The sequence below is a fragment of the Eptatretus burgeri genome, chromosome 2, assembly GCF_056783735.1.
Source record: "Eptatretus burgeri isolate ZD-2024b chromosome 2, Ebu_testis_v1, whole genome shotgun sequence".
NCBI classification, from domain to species: Eukaryota; Metazoa; Chordata; class Myxini; order Myxiniformes; family Myxinidae; genus Eptatretus; species Eptatretus burgeri.
This window is the reverse complement of record NC_140962.1, coordinates 9,501,027-9,521,307: the sequence shown is the minus strand read 5'-3', so window position 1 is coordinate 9,521,307 and position 20,281 is coordinate 9,501,027. Positions and strand designations below refer to the sequence as shown.

At 42.3% G+C, this 20,281-nt stretch overlaps 2 long non-coding RNA genes across 2 annotated transcripts in view; one reads left to right on the top strand and one right to left on the bottom strand.

The window, feature by feature from the left end:
- LOC147031402 (uncharacterized) overlaps positions 1-20,281 on the bottom strand; it is a 126,818-nt gene that overhangs the window by 67,858 nt on the left and 38,679 nt on the right. The gene's annotated exons all lie outside the window — the stretch shown is intronic.
- On the top strand, positions 17,312-19,253 carry LOC147031403 (uncharacterized). The gene is made up of 4 exons (XR_015051841.1): positions 17,312-18,109; positions 18,302-18,490; positions 18,849-18,993; positions 19,081-19,253. It is a non-coding gene; the product is annotated as an uncharacterized LOC147031403 (long non-coding RNA).

Below are 20,281 nucleotides of genomic sequence, written 5' to 3'. Positions count from 1 at the left end.
GAGTCATCGGCAAAGAGAAATAGAGGATTTTCCAGAGAGTCCGAGAGATCATTGATGAAAACCAGAAAAAGAACAGGGCCCAGAACGCTACCTTGAGGAACTCCAGCCTGCACAGGAAGAGGGGATGAAAGAACTCCATTTAGGGCCACACGTTGACTGCGACAGGAGAGGAAGTCTGCGAGCCATGAGTGGAGATGGCCTTGGAATACCATGGGAAGAGAGTTTGGTGAGTAGGGCAGGGTGCCAGACTGTGTCAAAAGCACGTGATATGTCCAGGGATACGGCTCGGATTTCCTGTCTGGCATTGAGGACCTCCATCCATTGATGGGAGAGCAGTAGCAGCATATCTAGGGTAGAGTGACCTGGTCTGAAACCAAATTGATGATTGGAAATCAAGCCATTGGAGAAGAGGAAGGATTTCATGTCTGAAGCGATGATGGATTCCATAACCTTGCTGATGATTGGGAGAAGGCTGATTGGTCTATAGTTACAGGGATCTGTTTTTTGCACCTTTTTTATGCAGGGCAGTGATGTTAGCAGATTTCCAAGCAGATGGCAGATGACCTTGGGAAAATGAGAGGGTGAATAGAACAGAGAGAGGGTGAGCAAGAGCAGAAGAGCAGGCTTTGAGGACACGTGGGCTGATGCCGTCTGGACCGGTTGCAGAATCTGACTCGAGGTTTGAAAGCAAGCTCTCCACCTTGTCAGGAGAAAAGGATACAGAGTCCAGGGACAGTTGGGTGCGACTGGGTAAAGTGGGTAGAGATAGTGATGGGTTTGGGACACAAGATTTAGCTGCAAACACCGAGTTTAGACATTCAGCTTTATCACGTGTGGAATCAGCAGTGCGGCCATTTGAGGTAAGGGAGGGGATGGAGGGGGAACATACACCAGAAACAGATTTGATTAAACGCCACCAGGATTTTGAGGAGGGAGAGAGGTTTGAGAGTTCAGACTTGAGATGAGAAAGATGTTGTTTTCTGGCTCTCCTGAGGGTAGCTACACACTTGTTCCGAGCTTTGTGGAAAGAACTGAGATTGCCCTCAGTTGGGTTTGCTTTCCATGAGGCAAAGGCAAGTTGTTTCAGGACAACTGCCTCGCCACAAGCTTCAGTAAACCAAGGGCGGGAGGAAGGGTAAGACAACTGAACACGAGAGGGGATAAATCTGTGCATGAGGGAGAGGGAGGATGGAGGGGAGTCAGGGGAGGGGTGGGGAAGGGGAGGTTAGGAAGAGGGGAAGAGTGAGGAAGGGCGGCGGAGGTAGGGAAAGCGACGCCTCATAGCAAACAGAGAGAGAGAGAGAGAGAGAGAGAGAGAGAGAGAGAGAGAGAGAGAGAGAGAGAGAGAGAGAGAGAGAGAGAGAGAGAGAGAGAGAGAGGAAGAATGATATGATATTCTTATTGACTGAACACACAAACACACACACACACACACACACAATTCGAACCCAGGGTAGAGAGCTTAGAGTGAGCATGCATACCTCTCCGCTTTCCTGCCACTTTCTGGCGATTCATGACTTCATAACTGAAAACATTTTTTACTCATTGTGATTATATAATTTATTTTGCCTTCCTACCTCCGGTAGCAAATCGGGTATCGCCATTGATTGAAGCTTGAAGAACATGTGCCAAGTGGCTTTACCAAGAAATCCACAAAACTGTTGAAGAATCTTTTAAAAATAAAACGTTAAATTTTTATTCATATTTATCTATGCCAAAGTGATGGGTCATATAATGGAAGAAGAAAAAGGGAAAACATTGTGTAAGATATAATTTCACATTTTCAGCAAGCCAGCCACCGCCTGTTGCACCGCACAATAACACATGGCCATTGCACACAAATGGCCCCTGAACTTTGTTCAAGTTGATCGATATATAGTATTCAGTAATAGTGCGAACATTGTAGAGCGCTCGCCAAGTGGGTTTCACACTTCAACGAAACAGTTGATAAGAAACATGATTGGTACACGATTCGCAACCACCGAATCATCATATTAAACATACACCTCCCGGAGATGCCTAAAATGTCAAACATGTCCGAATTGGAGAAATAAACACTGTTTTCTTAGAAATCAGTACTGCTGCAAAGTTCGATCTGGAAGTTAAATTTTGTAATTCAGTTTAGTTTCAGAGATTCTCAAGGTTATCGCATGAAATTAAATAACGCCACAAATGCGAGCATCTCTGGGCGTTTATAAGCATTGCAATGTACCCAGCGATCCGTAGCTTTGATGAACAGGCATTTGATAATATTGTTGCAGATTCGCGCCCGCCGGCGTGCGGACGGCCACATAACTCGAATCGCGGCACGTTGCCCACCAGACGGACAATCCTGTCGTGACCCTCTCGGACTAACGCCGGGAACTAGTCACGGGTGGGCCTTTCGGCCTCACCACGATCGTGCCAATCGGCCCCCCGCGTGGGATAGGGTTGCTCGCCAAATTCGACCTACCTAAGTACCCACACGGAGGGTAGACCGGGCGATCGCACCTCGCCGCAGGTCGACTTCGGACACGGGCCACTTTAAGCGACCCGTTCCGTACTATCGGGATAACCGAGCGGTGTTATCGTCAACCCCGACGGTTCGATTAATTATCGGGCGTTTTAGCCCACGACCAACCCTTTACGTGAAGTAAGATGGAGATTCAATAGAGGAAAAGACGAAGCGAAATGGGAAAAACGGTTCAACATAAAGCACATTTATTTCGCGATGGCACACGGATAGCACACATATACAATTATACACCAAACGCAAATGTAAAAGAGAAACACAACAATAATGCACAAAAAGCAAATGTAAAAGTGAAACACAATGCAGATATACCACCGACTACCGAGCACACGGCAACACTTATACAGTTTTACTTCACAGACGGCGCCGACAACACATATACTCAAAGCAAAAGAAAAAGGGACCACCCTCAACTATGAGGGGGCAGACGGGCCTGGGGCCGAGACCGCGTCGAGCCTACCCGTCTGGTGATGAGCCGCAAAATGGCGGTGGCGCCCCGACTCCGCGGGCCTCGCTGGCACTGCCTGGTATGGGGTGGGAACGGGGCCCCCTTCTCGCACTATCTCAGCGCGAGGGGAAACAGGAGGGGGTTGTTGATGCTCGGGGGGATGAGGATATGTCGCTGGCTCGGGTCCCGCGACGAGCGTCTCCACCGCGACCTCGGTCGCGTTACTGGCCTCTCCTCTCCGCAGCTCCCCGACTCTGACACGAGCGCCCTCTCGACTGCCTTCGCCGCCGCCACCTCTCCAACTCTCCCACTCTCCTCAGCTCCGTCCAACTGCTTTCTCCGACTCTTCTCTTCACTGACTTCCCAACTCAACTCAACTGCCGGCGAGCGAACGCGGCCCTTTATAGCCCCCGGGGCCTCGCTCCTTCACCTTCGACCCTTTACCTCTGGCTGGCTCCCCATTGGACAGAGGAAAAGTGGGCGTGAATGCTTTTTGATCCATGAATCTGCATTTTGCGATATTACTCCGACGCACCTGGAGGCGGGGCCAAATCGCCCCATGCTCGCTGATAGGACGGAACAGAAGTGGGCGTGAGTTGTTTTTGATCCGATTTCTTCGGAAAGGCTGGTGTTTCTGCACCCGCTGCTCGGTGCGCGCCCTGCACGAGTCCAGTATCGGTGCCCACAAGCGGCGCGGGAATGACGGTGATGCGATGGTTGCGAGAGCGAGATGTGACGGCAAGGGTCGTGGCTGTTGTTGTGAAGCGGCGTTGCGGTTGGTGCTTGTTGTGTGATGGCTGTTGAGACGTGGTTGGTGGTGGTTGTGATGGTAGTGATGGCGGCTGGTCCAAAATAAAGATAGTAAAAGAAAAACGGCTATCTAGAGGGGTCGCAGCCCGAATGAATGACATTTATTCCCTCTAAACAATGGGTTTGGGCCTAACTACACATATACTTACAGAGATATCTCACCTAAGGGACCTGAATGGTGGTTTGTGAATTTCGTCAACCACAACAATATTAATGAGGAAAGTGAAAAAAAAACTTTATCATAAAGAAATCGTTGCGGCCTGTTTCTAGTCAAGGCATGGTTGAGCAGGCCAAAAAACATGGCAGATTCAGACCCCAGTTAGTAACCCTGGATATGCCTTTAGACTGCAGATAGCGAGGTGGCCAAGGATCACCTGATGAAGGATATAATTAAATAAGGCCGTTAATTATTTTCAAAATGGGTGTTTTAATTAACCTAAACACAATTTTCACTCTTGCACTTCCTTGGAGTTTTCTTAGTATGTATGCAAAGTTTCAGGCTACTAGGTTTCATGGCTTTGGAGTTATGGAGGACACACACACACACACACACACACACACACACACACACACACACACACACACACACACACACACACACACACACACACACACACACACACACACACCTCTTGTCAAATATATCATTGAATTTTACATCCCCACGATTCTAGATGAGATTGCTTTAAGAATTGTTTAGCTAAGAGAATGTGTTTCACACTACAGCTTCTCTCCTGGCATCACAGAAAGACGGCAGCTTTCTACGTCGTATTATACCTCAATGGGTATGAAACCGTGAAGGAGACGACTCATAGATGAACCTGGTAAATATGAGCTCTCCTGAAGTCATATTTTCCTTGCCGTCTCCTCAATGCACCTCCTATTTGACTTTTCATAATGTTTGAATTTACATCTTAAAACGCAAGAATTGGCACCAGAAATTGCACACCAGGCCTATTATTAAAAACTTGCGATCTGACCAATCATTAAAATGAAGAAAACATCTACATGCCATAACAAGGCATACCTTTTCTGTGACTATTACACCATACAATCGTGTTTCATTATAAATGCATACTTTGCCCCCCTGAACAATGATTTTTACGCATATAAATGGACTTAATGACATTTTTGAACCATCGCCTCAATTTTCTGCAGATCTACAGTGGGTCTGCTGCACCACGGCATCTGTCAGGACTATTTAGGAGGAGGTTATATGCAGAAGCGTGTGACGGATTTTTCACACACCTCCAAATTATTTCACAATTACGGTCCCCGTGCTTGTGTGCCTGTGATTAATGTCTCAATGAAGGTGCAAGCCAAGTCGAAAAAAATGTTTGAGCGTAAAACCATTTCCGCGAACCTAAATAATCATCCTGCATTAAAATCTCGCTTTGCTTTATTACAAGATTGATTTCAGATAAAATAAAAAGTTGGCAGCAGCTAAGTGTCTATATAAATGCTGGAAGTTTTGTTATTAGAAAATTGCAAGTTTTGAATTATGAAGAATAAATTAGATAATTGCAATTACTGTTTTGATTAAGCCAGCCACAAAGAAATTCCAGAGAAACGCATACCTCAGGATTTCCAAGTTAGAGAATGCTCAACCATCCTGAAGAATAAGGATGTAAGATTGTGACACAAGTTCTTGGGAAAGCTAGACAAGGGTTCACGTAAAATTGGGTTGTATTAATCATAGTTCATTGATGTTGCTTGGTTTAATTGTTATCTCCTATGTGCTTTTGCAATCCATTAATTCGTTCATATGCAGCAAGTGGCTGCTGGTTTGCATCGTTGCTGGGAGCGTAACTGTGCTGCTGATGCAGTGCTCCCTTTAGGTTGGAGCTGGGAATTGCATTTGGATTTGCTGGTGATAAATGACCTCCTCTCATCCTCTCATCTTCTTCATGAAAGGCCCTGTGGGATCTTCAACATCCACCAACGACCATTGCTGGCAAACGGGTCCCCCAGCTTTACATCCTTCCGATGGATGATGCACGCAATGATGCCTTGCCCTGCTTGCGAAACACCAGGGTGAAGGTTTATCTGGACTCGGCAGTTGAACAGCTCAAAGGTGAGTAAACATATACCTCCGAGATATCTTGTCAGCCTACTTTTTCAATTAGTGGAATTAAACCAAAAATATCATTCGTTTTGCTATGCTGAGGAGCTCAACCAGACACAGCTGTTCAAGACTGGGTGATGAAATTTTGCAATCTTACATGAACATAGCAAAGGAAAGTTGCAATGGGAAGGGGTAGAGATGAAAAGATTCATACTGTATTTAAGTTTGTGTACAATTGTTTATGTCTTTTTGTGATGGCTGTTCATACCTTCTCAGCCAACCTCACTACTCTCTGAACAGTCCAACCACTATGGCTGTCTCTAATTTAGAGCAAATTGATAGATGCATAGTGGTAATGATGCAGCTGGATATCATTTATAACTTGTAAAAAAAAAATGGGATGAACAGTTTGGCATTTCTATCTGAGCTGTCATCCCAGGATTATGATCCCAGAATTTCCTTAACTATAATGCCGTGATCCCAGGAATAAATCCCACATACCATGATGATAAATAAGTCATTTGCCTTTATTAATAATCCATATTACTCTTCCTGATTTCGGTTTATTCTTTGAAGCAGTTAGTTCGGGACTTCTCAATATTCATATGATCCTGCGAGGATTTATGGTTTTTGTATGCTCTCGGATGATAAAGTTTTGCTGAAGGAATATCTGGTTCCCTTTATTTTTGATGTTATGTGTCAGTTTCTTTCCAGCTGATAGTTGGTCCGAGCCCAAGAAAACCCCCATTGCGAAGAATAACGTCCAGTGCCAGAAATAAGTCTATAGCTCTTGTCTTGAAAGTAATATATTCATAAAGTTACTCCATGAGCTTTATGGCCCATTTCCACAAACAAGTTTACACTGTCCACGTGACCACTTTAATACAATCATTTTAATAGCTGTAAAGGCAATCCCACAAACAGCTGTTACTCATCACTGTTACGTGTTAGCAAATTTGCCATTTTTTACATGATGTGCCTCAAGCCTTGGATGTCATACTAAAACAAGGCTAGACAGACATCATCAGCTCACGTGTCCTAAAAACCTGCTCTGCTGCAATTTCCCATGTTCTCTCTGCCCTTTTCACCGTCATTTGCCCTCAGTCATCTTCCACCTGCTTGGAAATCCGCCAACATCACTGCATTACATAAAAATGTGCAAAAACTCATCCTCTCAACTACAGACCTATCAGCTTACTTCCAATCATCAGCAAGGTCATAGAATCCATCATCACAGTTGATACGAAATCCTCATTTTTCTTCAACAACCTCATCTTAGATCACCAATGTGGTTTCAGACCATGTCACTCCACTTTGGACATGCTGCTTCTACTCACTCAACAATGGATGGAGGCCCTTAATGTCAGACATCAATTCAGGGTCATCTCTCTGGACATATATTGTGCTTTTGATACAGTCTGGCATCCTTCCTTACTCTCCAAACTCTCTCCGCCGATTGGGCATCCTCCATCGTATAAAGTCTTTCCATGGCACACCTGAACTCCTATCTATCTACAAGGCTTTCATCCACAGCTTGATGGAGCACTGCTCTCCCATCTGGAGTGGCTCCCCTGCCTCTCACATCTTGTTCAGCTAGATGCCATGTAAATCAAGGCCTTCACAATTATTGTAATCTCTCGCGATGAAGCTGTCTATGGGTATATTACCACACCATCGCAGACAGGTCGGTGATCTCTTTGTCTTCCACTGCCTCCTTTCTGGTCTTGCACCCTTTGCTCTTTCCATGCTTTGTCCCCCCCCCCCCAGGTTTCTTTGTGGCATACACGGTCCACCACCAACCCCCTTCTGGTTGAGCTACCTAAATCCAGGATCACTGCTCACCTCCACTCATCTGTTCCTCTTTTCTCCCACTTGTGGAATCAACTTCCACATTCTCATCAAACTCACTCTTCCCTCTCGGTCTTCGAGGCAGCTGTTCACCACCATCTCAGATCATCTCCAATCCAAAACCATGATATTCTTATGTTTTTGGGGGTAAATAGAGGAATTTCATAGAAAAGGTAAGATTGTATGGAGTAGCTTGGTCCGTGGACGTGTAGGAGACATCTCGATGTAAATTAAGTGGGGAAACTGTGAGCTTAAGTGTTATGTGTCACCACACAGGGGTGGTGCTCTATTAATTAGGAAGAGATTAAGGCGAATATCTCCCAGTATATGATTGCCCCCTGTGACCTTTTCCTATGTTTTTGCATTTCCAAGATTGCGATAAAAAGGGATCACGTCCCTAAAACAACAACCGAGCTAGATATTTCCAAGCAGGCAAGAATCCCCACCTCCAGGAATGGCAACGAGCAAACCATGCCCCTGGAGTGGATGATTAATGGGCGTGACATCAGAGATAGAGGAGAGTTAGGTTCAGAGCGGGACACGAAGAAGGAGCGGTACAGAAGCGAGTGAGGCAGGATTGGCAGTTGGAAGAGAAGGGAATTACAGCTGGCTTTCCCCCGACATGGTGAAGAAGGCTGCACGATTCTCATGTTCATGCTGAGGTGAATTTGCTCGCGTGATGGAGCAAGATGCTGACCATTGACTGTTGGCTGGGTCGAGTGAGCGTGCCTCAAAGCCTCATGTTGTGCCATCGGGGGGGGGGGGGTGGGGGGGGGAGAAGACGTCGTCATTCTGCAGAGGAGTGGCGGCGGCATCGATGCAATCGATGAATGAAGCTGCCCGGCGATTTCTGGGTGCTGGTGTTGAATATCACCGCCCGAATTGCCTCCTGTACATCTCCCACCGAGAGAGCGGCTTGGCGCCATTTGGGGGCACGCTTTCCCGCACAGTGACAACGCGGTTTGGTGAACCCCAATTGGGCGTGTTTTCCCATGCAGTGGCGACACGGTTTGGCAAACCACAAGCTTCAGAAACTCATCTCTGGGCACAGAGCTAAGTGTCTGGAGAATGGGATAATTTTTGTTTTATTTATTCTGTCCCCTTGTCTGTATTAAAGTCTGTGTGGAGGTGCCTCAAATAGAAATGTAGATTACCTCGCATCTCATTATTATCCATTTTAAATTATTACCATTGTAAATATTTGATTTATTTTCATGAAACCCCCATATTTATTTGTTTCTTGTGTTGCCTATTTGTCGTGGGTTCAAGTATAACACCCCTGTGATGTGCATCCGTCTGTGATGCACCTTGCCGCCCTCCAGTCGCGCACGTGCCGTAATCTCCCGAGAATCTCGGCTGTTCGCATCGAAGGGAAATCATTTGGTTATTCGTCCAGGTAGGGGCTAACCCCCTGGACATGACAATATTTTCTAACCATGTTAAACCACCCCAATCCCTCCTCCTTCCAACGATCCAGTTTTCCCTCCTGAGAGTTTCCTTCCGTAACCATCTTGTCCACCCTATGCATCCTCTCTTACCCCTCATTCCTCTCCACACCCATTGTTTGTCCAAGTCTGCCTCTATCTTGGGCTTCACCTCTGCTGTTGGTCTCCCCCTCCCCCCCTCTTTCAAATGTTCCTTTTGTTTTGTTGTGTCCTAATCCGTTCAGTGCACAAAATCTAACTCTTCCATGAGCTTAGATAATGTATAAAAAAGGCAATTCGATCTATGTATTATGTATGTATGCATTGTTACGGAACCGGTATTTGGGGTTCACCACGAGGGGGAACTTCTCGAGCTCTTCCCAACCTCTGACCCTGCTAGCCGACATGCCACAGAGAAGTCCACGGCCCTTCGTGTTGTTAAGCAACTGAAAACATCGATTAGAACGGCCAAGCCCGGCAGTGTCCACTGTCTTATTAAACGTTAACCTGTCCGTTGGTTTGGCCTGACCAATTAAGGTTCATGCACTCAGTGCGCACCATCTATTTATTCGTACGGCCAAGCAGAACCATGAGTACGCACTGGATAATCACGGAGCCAAACAATGGGCCAGAACTTCCAGTCTATCATATGGTGCAGACTATGTTTGACTAATACGGAAAAGTCACAGTGAGTAAGTTGGGAAAAACATATATGGGTTTATTTATAGGAGGAACACGAGGTGGTCATGCATACAAGTGAAGGTTTTATTCACTATGGATGGCAAAGCACATATGCAGAGTGTTTGTAGGGTGTGATGCATATACAACAGGGGGAGAATTTGTGTGACATACTGTATATACAGTAAATAGAAAGATGCTTGGTACTACAAAACTTCAATATAGACATAAACAGAGACATTTGAAGGACATCACCAGACAACAGACTAAAAAAAAAACACAAAGCTTTTTGTTGCGTTCTCTTCAGGTGGAATTCACACAAAGTGAATGAGGTAAGGAAGAAGAACAGTCGAATAGACACCTATCAACAAAGTCAATTCCAATTGGATGTTCTCCACTGATAAGTCATCACCTCCTACTGCCCAGAACTACCCAGACTCTGACTGACAGAGTCAAACAGCACATCCCTTTGTCCATCAGGAAAAACATTATTGGAACACGAATACAGCCGGTACGTGCTTGTAGGAAGGTCCTAGCATCAACCCCAACATAGTGTGTATCTGCTATTGGACAGAATTTTATTGAGAATGCAAACTGTGCTGAAGAGTAAAATGTGGATGCATTCAAGATATTGAGTGGAGAATGCAATATATCACATCTCTGAAGACTAGAAGTGATATTTATCTCTTCCATTGACCCTAAGTTATGTCGGCAAAAAGTGGAGAACATCCAAATAGAATTGACTTTGTTGATAGGTGTCAATTTGACTGTTCTTCTTATTTGCCTCATTCACTTTGTGTGAATTTCACTTGAATTTTACTCGCATGGTATCACGATGTATGTTTAAAAAGTGATGGGTGCAAGTGCAAGCTCTAGAGTTGAGAGGAAGAGGGGAAAGGGTGTGTATCAGTGTAGTCACACTGAAAAGAATTTTTGGCGGGTTCTTCGCTGCCCTGAATCATTAGCTCCCTGTGTGTCTCAAGTAGACGAACTAGAGTGAAAGAAAAAGGTCATATATATGTCAGTGATGGAGATATATTCCCACGCTGGTTTTGGCGTGACCTCCCGCCTCTTCCTGGGACACCACCCAACTCGTCCCACGACCGAGCGCAGCCTACTTTGGCACTCATCCAGACCGGCTTGCTCATTCCGTCCAATCCTTCAGTGAGTTCCAACAGCTTTGAACGATTGGGCCTTCTGCCCTTTTAAGCAGCCTGAGTTGGGCCGAGAGTCAAGGGAGGTCAGAGTTCATCAACTGCCCTCTGCAGGCATAGCTACAGGGAGGAGAGTCATGCTTTGCTCCCTGAGCTCTGAATGCAGCATGCTTATTGGTCATGGGCTCACCACAGCATGACGTCACACCCCTTCAGGCCCGCAGCTCCTGAGATAGCTCCAGATACACCTGGCCACAGCATGCGCATCATCTCCAGACGATTCCATGGGAGCTTGGGTGTAGCGCCCTCAATGGTCACATGGATGTTGCATGGAGGCGCTCGTGGAAGGTTTGACAGGTGAGGTGGTTATCGCTTGCTGTGAAGGAAGGTATGGTGATTGCTAGCTGGAGTGATGATTGAGTCATGGCGTGTTGAAGTGATAGTTGGGCTATGGCAGGCATGTGTTTGAAAAAGGATAACGAGAAGGCAATGATAGCAAGAAGTGAAGACTGAGCATGTGGAGAGTACCTGAAAGGGGATAAATCTCTAATCCTACACAATGCATATTTCCCTACCCTCGAGGTAAAAGGAGGGACCCTGTCTGATAACACACAATAACAAAATAACGAACTCGGGAACTGCTGTATGTTGGGTGCCACCTCGAGGTCACGGTTCCCAGAAATGTTACAGTATGTATGTATGTATATGTATGCATGCACGTAGGATAATTATATAATCAAAAATGGCTGGGTGGATCTCTGCCATATTTCGCATATGTGCTCGAGTTACCCAGGGTCAGGTCAGAGGTAAAAAAAAAATTCCCCTCCTCAACACCAACCCCCCCCCCCCTTCCTACCCCTTTAGCGAGAATGGGGAGACGACTTGCAATGTTTACGTATAAATGGAGAATAATACAAGTGGTTTAACCACTGATCCCTACCAGAGGGAGTGTGGTTTTACTATGACTAAAAGAAGACACATCCATCTGTTCACCACGTGAAGAAAAAGCAGGATGTCGAGCAGGGAGGGGATATTGAGCTGGTGTTTTTAGTTATTGAAATTATTGAAATGAGCTTCATAGCTCTGCACGGCCTTGAACATCCTGCAAGCGTGGCCAATGCGTCCACAGACCGAGCTGCTTTCTGCTTCACAAAAGATCGCACACCTGCAGCCAAAGGCAGCAATATATCTGGGAGAAGCGTAGCGTCAGGCTGTAACTATTTCACATTTGCCCAACTCAACAGTATAAGGTCTTCCCCTCCAGGTATCGAGCAGTGGTTTTACTTGCATGGTGTGTGTGTGTGTGTGTGTGTGTGTGTGTGTGTGTGTGTGTGTGTGTGTGTGTGTGTGTGTGTGTGTGTGTGTGTGTGTGTGTGTGTGTGTGTGTGTGTGTGCTGGTTATGAATGTTTTTAATGGCTGCATTTATTTCCAGCTTTATAAAATTAACTAATACATTGTAGAGGTGTGGTTTGTGGCACTTTGTTCGCTAGGAATTAGTGATTACAACAATATAAGCCATGCTCGTGTAGGGCTGCATTAAAGCCCAGCATTAGAGGCCATCTGTTTAAAATGTAGGTTAGAAAGGGTTTTGGGATGGGTTTGCAGTGGGACATCATATGGACATGAAAAGAGGGGGAAGGCAACATGCTCCAAGTATAAGGTGTGTATTACGAATCCCATTCTTCGATACACATTAAACATTCATTTGTAATATCTTTTTCCTGGTTTTTACTTTAATTTTTTTTGAAGTTTTCTTCATTAAAGTTTGCTTCTGGAATTTGCAAAGCTGTCGTATTTCTTTTCAACCCAATTAACTTCATGTTGTAACGGAATATTAAACTTTTTGCCATTTTTTAAAGTAATTGGATTATTAATCTGTCTGCAGCAACTGTGGACACTGTGCTGCTGGAACAAGCAAGCCTCCAAAAACTTTGCCCCATGCAGTGCATGCACCTTCTCCCCCTAACCATTTCCCCACATTCTCTTCCCTTCCACCTAGACCACTTGATTTCCAACCCCAATCGTTTGATGCTCCAATTTGAGCACATATGGCAAATGATGCTGGGATCCCATATTCAAATCCCAAATATGAATTGTTAATTTTTCCACCATCTTTTATAAAATCATATAAAAGTATACAAATGATTTTGAATGACCTTGTTCTGCCTTTATTTGTTTAAAAAAATAAATCCCCTCTTTGAGATTGCATTCTATCCGACTTTAAAGCTTTTTAACACCCTCCTTACATCACAAAAATAAGGTAAAATACAGGAAAATAAATTTGTCAAAATCTCAAACAAGTTGGCCTTTTCCACTGACTTACTGGGATTTGAATAGCTTGTGATTTGTGCATGATCTGACTCCGCTTCGCACAAACGTTTAACGAATTACTGACCTTTTCCTGAACGTCGTGCAATAACTCCTCCCGACTAGCCACTCTCACCTCCTGGCGGGCTAGCCAGACATGACGACGGGATTACGAGGGGAAAACCCCCAATGACATAACGGCGCCAAGGTTCATGGAATCGAGCGGCGTAATCACGTCCACCACCAGACGTCAGCGAGACCTTTGCCTCGAGCACAGACCTTCTCTGACTTTGTGAAATTGAAAGAAAAGGCTAACATTTGCCAAAATATCTTGAATTCCAGAGTATATATATATATATATATATATATATATATATATATATATATATATATATATATATATATATATATATATATATATATATATATATATATATATATATATATATATATATATATATAAAGATAAGCAGACATATTGCACCTGCTGATCCCACCACTGCAGCCATTTGTACAGCTTTGTTACCCGTCAAAATGTTCCATTAAAGTGTGTATTTGTTGCATTACATATTATGTTAGAGGTACTGTCGTTGGTAATTCACATTCACATTTTACACCCCACCCCCTTTTCTCTCTATATTTATATATTACACACTCCTTCCATATTCAAAGATTACCCTTCCCTACCCCTTCCCTCCATATTTACAAATTACTCCACAACCCCTTCCCTCTTCTCTCCATATTTATATAATTACCCTTTAGACCCTTTAGGCCCATTTAAACCCTTTAGACCTTTCAACCTTTACACTTTTCGACCTATAGACCTTCAGACCATTTGACCTTCACTATTTTTCAGACCATTGACCTTTATGCATTCGCAACTAGACCATTTAGAGAATTCATTTGCAATCTACAACCTTTCATTTAGTACATCCTTCAATTTATTTGCCACACAAAATACACCACACAAAACAAATCCTGGCGATGGTCTGTAATCTCTGATTGCTATTTCTTGTTATTTATGTTAACTGCTGTTGACATTGCACATGGTACAAGCTTGCGAGCCTTGGTGGTGTGTGTTTCTGTTTATGCTGTCACTGACGATTCGCCCACAAGTGTTTTCACCCACTTTCCATCCCGCTCTTCCCTCCAGGTCTTCAATACAGCTGTTCAACACCATCTCTTATTTTCCCCCATCCAAATCCTCGATATTTTCTACCTCCGTTAATCTACCACAAAACCACCTCCTTAAAATTATCTGCTTTCCTTCCTGAAAGTCCCTGTCGTTTAAGGATTTGAAAGTCCCTGTAGTGTCCATCTTGTTTACCCTGTTACTCCACCCCATCCAGCTCCCTTCCACAGATCTCCTCATGTCTCTGTTCCCCACTGTTTTGTCCTTCTCAACCCCCCCCTCCCCCCTTCTTTCCTGCTCCCCTTATACATTCTGTGTGTTAGCTCTAATACGACCCTTGACATTGAAAACAAAGAACCCAAAAAACATGAAACCAGTCTGGCAGCTGAGGGGGAATGGATCATTTTGATTTTCACATGAAGTATGTGCTACTTGTGTCTGCAGCTGTAGAGGAACCCAGGTAGGGTTTGAAACAGCAAAGGGCTCACCATGTGGAGTTTTTCTTGGTTACTTTATACCTCCTTCTTCGATTAGAAGAGCATGGAAGTTGATTTATTTGAAAGTTCTAGCCACCTGAGGAATCGATTCGTTGAGAGCTGATTGATTCTTCCCTCCAATTATGGGTGAGAGACACAATTGGGTCTTGCACATACAGTATGTCTTTACATAGATGTGTGTGTGTGTATATATATATATATATATATATATATATATATATATATATATATATATATATATATATATATATATATATATATATATATATATATATAGATATATATATATATATATATATATATATATATATATATATATATATATATATATATATATCTATATATAACGTTGAAGGTGTGTCTGTTTGTGTGTGTGTTTGTCTGTGACCTATGCACACGAAAAGTACTGGACTGATCCTCAGCAAATTTCACATGCTGACAGAACACGTACCCGGGAGTGTCCCGATGTAAAAGAATTGTACTTCCGACTTCCGGTTTCTGAATTAAGACGTCATCACCTGATCTTGTAACGTTAATTTTTCAAGTTCAGCCGATTGACATGGGGCCAACGCCATATACAATATATCTAACATATGATTTTAATTTTTTGTTTGTCTGTTTGTTTGTTTGTCTGCACGCGCTAATCTCCTGAAAGGTGAAAGATAGGAGCTTACCAGTTGAAACAAAAAATGTCGGGATGGGCCTCCAGGAAAGTTATAGGCTATGTCGCGGGTTGAGAGGCATAATGTTGTAACTGCATTTTTGGCGAAACCAAATAAAATGGCTCTCATGTCTAACAAAACACCATTTCGTGGGTTGAGAGACATAATGTTGTAACTGAAAATTTCCCATTTTCTGCAAATCGCTAATGAAAAATAAATGGTGTTTTGTTAGACATGAGAGCCATTCCATTCAACCTCGCCAAAAATGCAGTTACAACATTATGCCTCTCAACCCGCGTTGTGGCAAGGCCCCTCGGCCGGGGGGGGGGGGAGGGGGTGTGTTTCCCCCTCACCAACTCCCTTAGCCAATGTCTGCCATGGCCCAATAGGGAACTGATACTGTGCTCACGTCAGACATATGTATAGAAGATTAAATTCATTCAAAAATAACCCAGGCAGCGCCGGGTGCATTCACGTAGTGTGTGTGTGTGTGTGTGTGTGTGTGTGTGTGTGTGTGTGTGTGTGTGTGTGTGTGTGTGTATATATATATATATATATATATATATATATATATATATATATATATATATATATATATATATATATATATATATATATATATATATATATATATATATATATATGAAGACCACAAGGGGAAAACCAGAGATGTCACTTTTTATAAATTTCAGGGTTATTGCACCTGCCAATAGTTGGCAACATAAGGTTTCCTCTCACAATATTACTTTAACAAATAACCAGGGGTGTCACATAATTTATATGGTATAAAGTTTAGCCGTGCAATGAAAAAACAAGTGTTGTCAAAGCTGAACAAGTAGAAACCCAGAGTTGTCAGTACTTTACTCTTGGTTATCTCCCTTTCATTCATGTTAACTGTTCCACCATAATATTCAGAGTTGAGAAACTAAAAAATGAAAGGTTGTAAAACTTTCACAGCATAAACTCTGAGCACTACAATAGCCTATTTGGTTATATCATGGGCTCCATAGTTGGTGCATATCGTGGTTGAAGCCTGGTCAAACCTTTATTGTGACTTTTATGGGACCCACGCCGTGGCTTAATGGTTAGCGCGTCTGAGTACCCATCCTTATTCGATGTACCCACCGCCCAATCAACCTGCTTAGGCATATGAGGGAGCCACATGAGATGACTTCGGCTATCGCGGGGGTGATTTATCCTTGGTTTCATCCCGGTTTTCCATCATATTAAGTGGTACGGAGTAAGAAATGGAGAATCCATCGTCATATAAGCGAAATACCCTTGAGTATGGCGTTGAACACCAATCAAACAAAAAAACAATGACCGTTTAATGTTGAAAAAAATAATCTGTGATCACGAAAGTCATGTAATGTATGCTAATAACCAACAAGCATGAATTTGCTACACATCCTGGGTTAAAATTGAATGGCAATTATTAAACAAGGGAATAACCAGTGATGTCGGTTTGCAACATTGATTCGTTCTTTGCTCTTAAATTAAATAACACAGAAACTTGGCAAATGCTACATGCTTAATTTTATCGGCCAATGATCACTCTTCCTTTTACTGGAAAAGAAATCTACATGACAGTTATCAAACACTCCACCAAAGTCTTGAAACTTTGTTTTTCAGTTTCTTCAAAATTGACTTATCCTGACATCTCTGGTTTTCCCCTTGTGGTCTGCATATATATATATATATATATATATATATATATATATATATATATATATATATATATATATATATATATATATATGATAAATGGGGCTTCTGAGGCAGCCATTCAAATGAATGGGGCAAAAGGGAAAAACTTTCTAACTTAAGCCCCAAAAGCCCAAAATAGGAGACTGATTTCCTCCCTCTCCCATACAAGCAAATGTAAAATTGAGACTGATTCCCTTCCCTCCCATACAAGCAAATGTAAAATAGGAGACTGATTTCCTCCCCCTCCAATACAAGCAAATGTAAAATTGAGACTTACTGATTAAAGCACTTCTTCCCTTTCATATTTTCATTCCACTCAAAGAGCAAACCAATGAATATTTGTCCATGTTCTACTTTGGGGAATAACTTAATTTTCCTATTACATTCATCACCATCGAGTATATTCACAAAGATTACTTTGGAACTTAGTTCTTGGTTTAAATGTCTTTGTTGAGCAGAAATGAAATGATAAACTTCTCTCAATGCTCTTGATTGACCACCTCCTGAGCCACATATCATTTTGAGATTGTAGTAAATTGTTAAAAATATGCTCAAACCTGAATACATTACGCACATTCTGTAAGCTGTTCGGGTTTGTGCAGCTGAGTGCAGCTGAAAACAGGAAGCTTGGAAAAATTTCCAGAATTACTGAGCTGTTGAAAAACAGGAAAGAGAACAATGAGGCAAATCTAGGCAAAGATCCAACTGACTTCCTCCAACATGGTTTATAAGCCAGGCATTTCTCTCGGTTGAAAATCTCTTCTGTTTAACGGTTTTTCATTTTTCTCATCTTGACCCAATGGTAAATGACTGAGACATGAACTATCTTTCATCTGACGAAGAAGATAACCCATCACAATATTGGTAAGTTTGTGTGTTTGTGTGTGTGTATTGTAAAGTCTGGTTTCCTCTTAGAATGATGGTGAAGCAATTGATTATTAATTAAATCATGATACGACTAATAATTATTCTCTAATTATAGTAAATCTTTCTAATTATATCTACATCAATTAATCTATCCAATTATAATTATTGTTTTTTTTTTTTTTCTAACAGGTTGTCCCCAATAAGAACATCGTTCATAACCGATGTTGAAAATGAGTTATCTGAATTACATGATGAGTGGATAAAAATGAACGACTTTCTTAAAGACATTCAATCGTTCAGAAGAGATTTGAATGATATTTTTCTTGGATGGCAAGAAGTCCTCTCACGTCCTTTGATCTTGAAAGACCTGAGTCCAAGGTGAGGAATTATCACTGTGTGTGTGTGTGTGTGTGTGTGTGTGTGTGTGTGTGTGTGTGTGTGTGTGTGTGTGTGTGTGTGTGTGTGTGTGTGTGTGTATATGTGTGTATGTGTGTATGTGTGTGTCTGTCTGTCTGTGTCTGTCTCTGTCTCTGTTTGTTTCTGTCTCTCTATCTGTCTCTGTCTCTCTCTATCTGTCTCTGTCTGTCTGTCTCTGTCTCTCTCTCTCTCTCTCTCTCTCTGTCTGTCTCTTTCTGTTCTCCTTGTACACAACCTTTTATTTGGCATGGTGGTAATTAATCTAAAAACAATACCACCACTTGGTGGTAATTTTTGACTAGTTGCTTTTTATTTTCAGCATTAAAACTGAATCATACATGGGTGAATTTCGCAACCTTGAATGGGAAGATGTTGAAATTCTACAGGGTGATGACTCATTTTCAACTTGTTCCAGTTTAAATGCTCATCTGGATGAAATGGACACAAGACTCGATCTTCTGGGGGTAAATGTTATATTTATTATTTTATTAATATCATAATATAATCATCTTCATATACCCTAATTGTTCTTCACTCTTTGTTTTGAACAGAATATGTTGATCGAGTTTCTAAATCACAAGACATCTGAAGCAGACTGCTGGGAAAGATCATTAATTCTCACAACTGAATATTTACCCAAAGAAAAATGTTCAATATTATCAATCTTGATTAATTATATTTGCTTTGCTTTCAATTATTTAATTCTTAATTATAAAAAAGAATAAAGGAAGTGCAAAGGAGGGGGAGGGGGGGGTAGGTGCGCTCCCCCAACGACCCATCACCACCCTCATCCCACCCCCTCCCCTCCCCGTGTGTGTGTGGGGAAAGGTGGGGGGTGGGATGAGGGGGGTGGTGGGTCAAAGGTGGGGGCGCATGGGGGGGGCTTGTGTGGGTAGGTGGAGCTTGTGTGGGTGGGGCTTGTTTATTTAAGAAATATTTAAACTCTCACAACTCTCCTCCATTTATTTAAGAAAAAAATGTAAAACTTAAATGAAAGTCAATCGCACCAACATCATCAATAATATAATCTTTTCCTTCTTTCTCTTCTTTATCTCCACTTTCTCATTTGTATCTTCTCCCTGAAACCGATGTTAATAGTATTGACGCAAATATTTCGAATGGACTTGCCAATTCTTTGTTTTCCTCCTCACTGCGTTGAGATTGATTTATTTTCTGTAATACCTTCGATCTTTTTTAATGTCACTGGTTTCCATATTTTTATATTTATTTATTCTCTCTCTTTCCTCCCTCTCCTTCTCTCTCTTCTCTCTTTCCTCCTTCTCTCTCTTCTCTCTTTCCTCCTTCTCTCTCTTCTCCCTCTCCTCCTTTGTCTCAGTTTCTTCAACCCCTTTCTCATCCCTTATGATCCTTGAATCACTCACACCAAATAGAATATCATACATATATTCATCAGGATTTCTTGTTATTCCTGGATCCAAAATAATTTTTTTTACAACAGAAAACCAATAAAATTTCTTCTCAATTTCTAAAAGAGCCTTGCATTTTCTTAACTTTAAATTTGTTTCACTATTTAACATTCTAATTAAATCCAAAGTTGTTGGTTTAGTAACATCAGTATAAAGCCAATCTTTTATTGAAAATACCTCATTATTATGTTGAAGAACATATTTATTAATATACCGAATACCCTTTTCTTGAAGGAATGCTTGGCACAGAAATGATAATTTTCTTGAAGCCTTCTTGCTGTCATTTATGTATTAGAAATTAATGACAGATTAATATAATGACAGG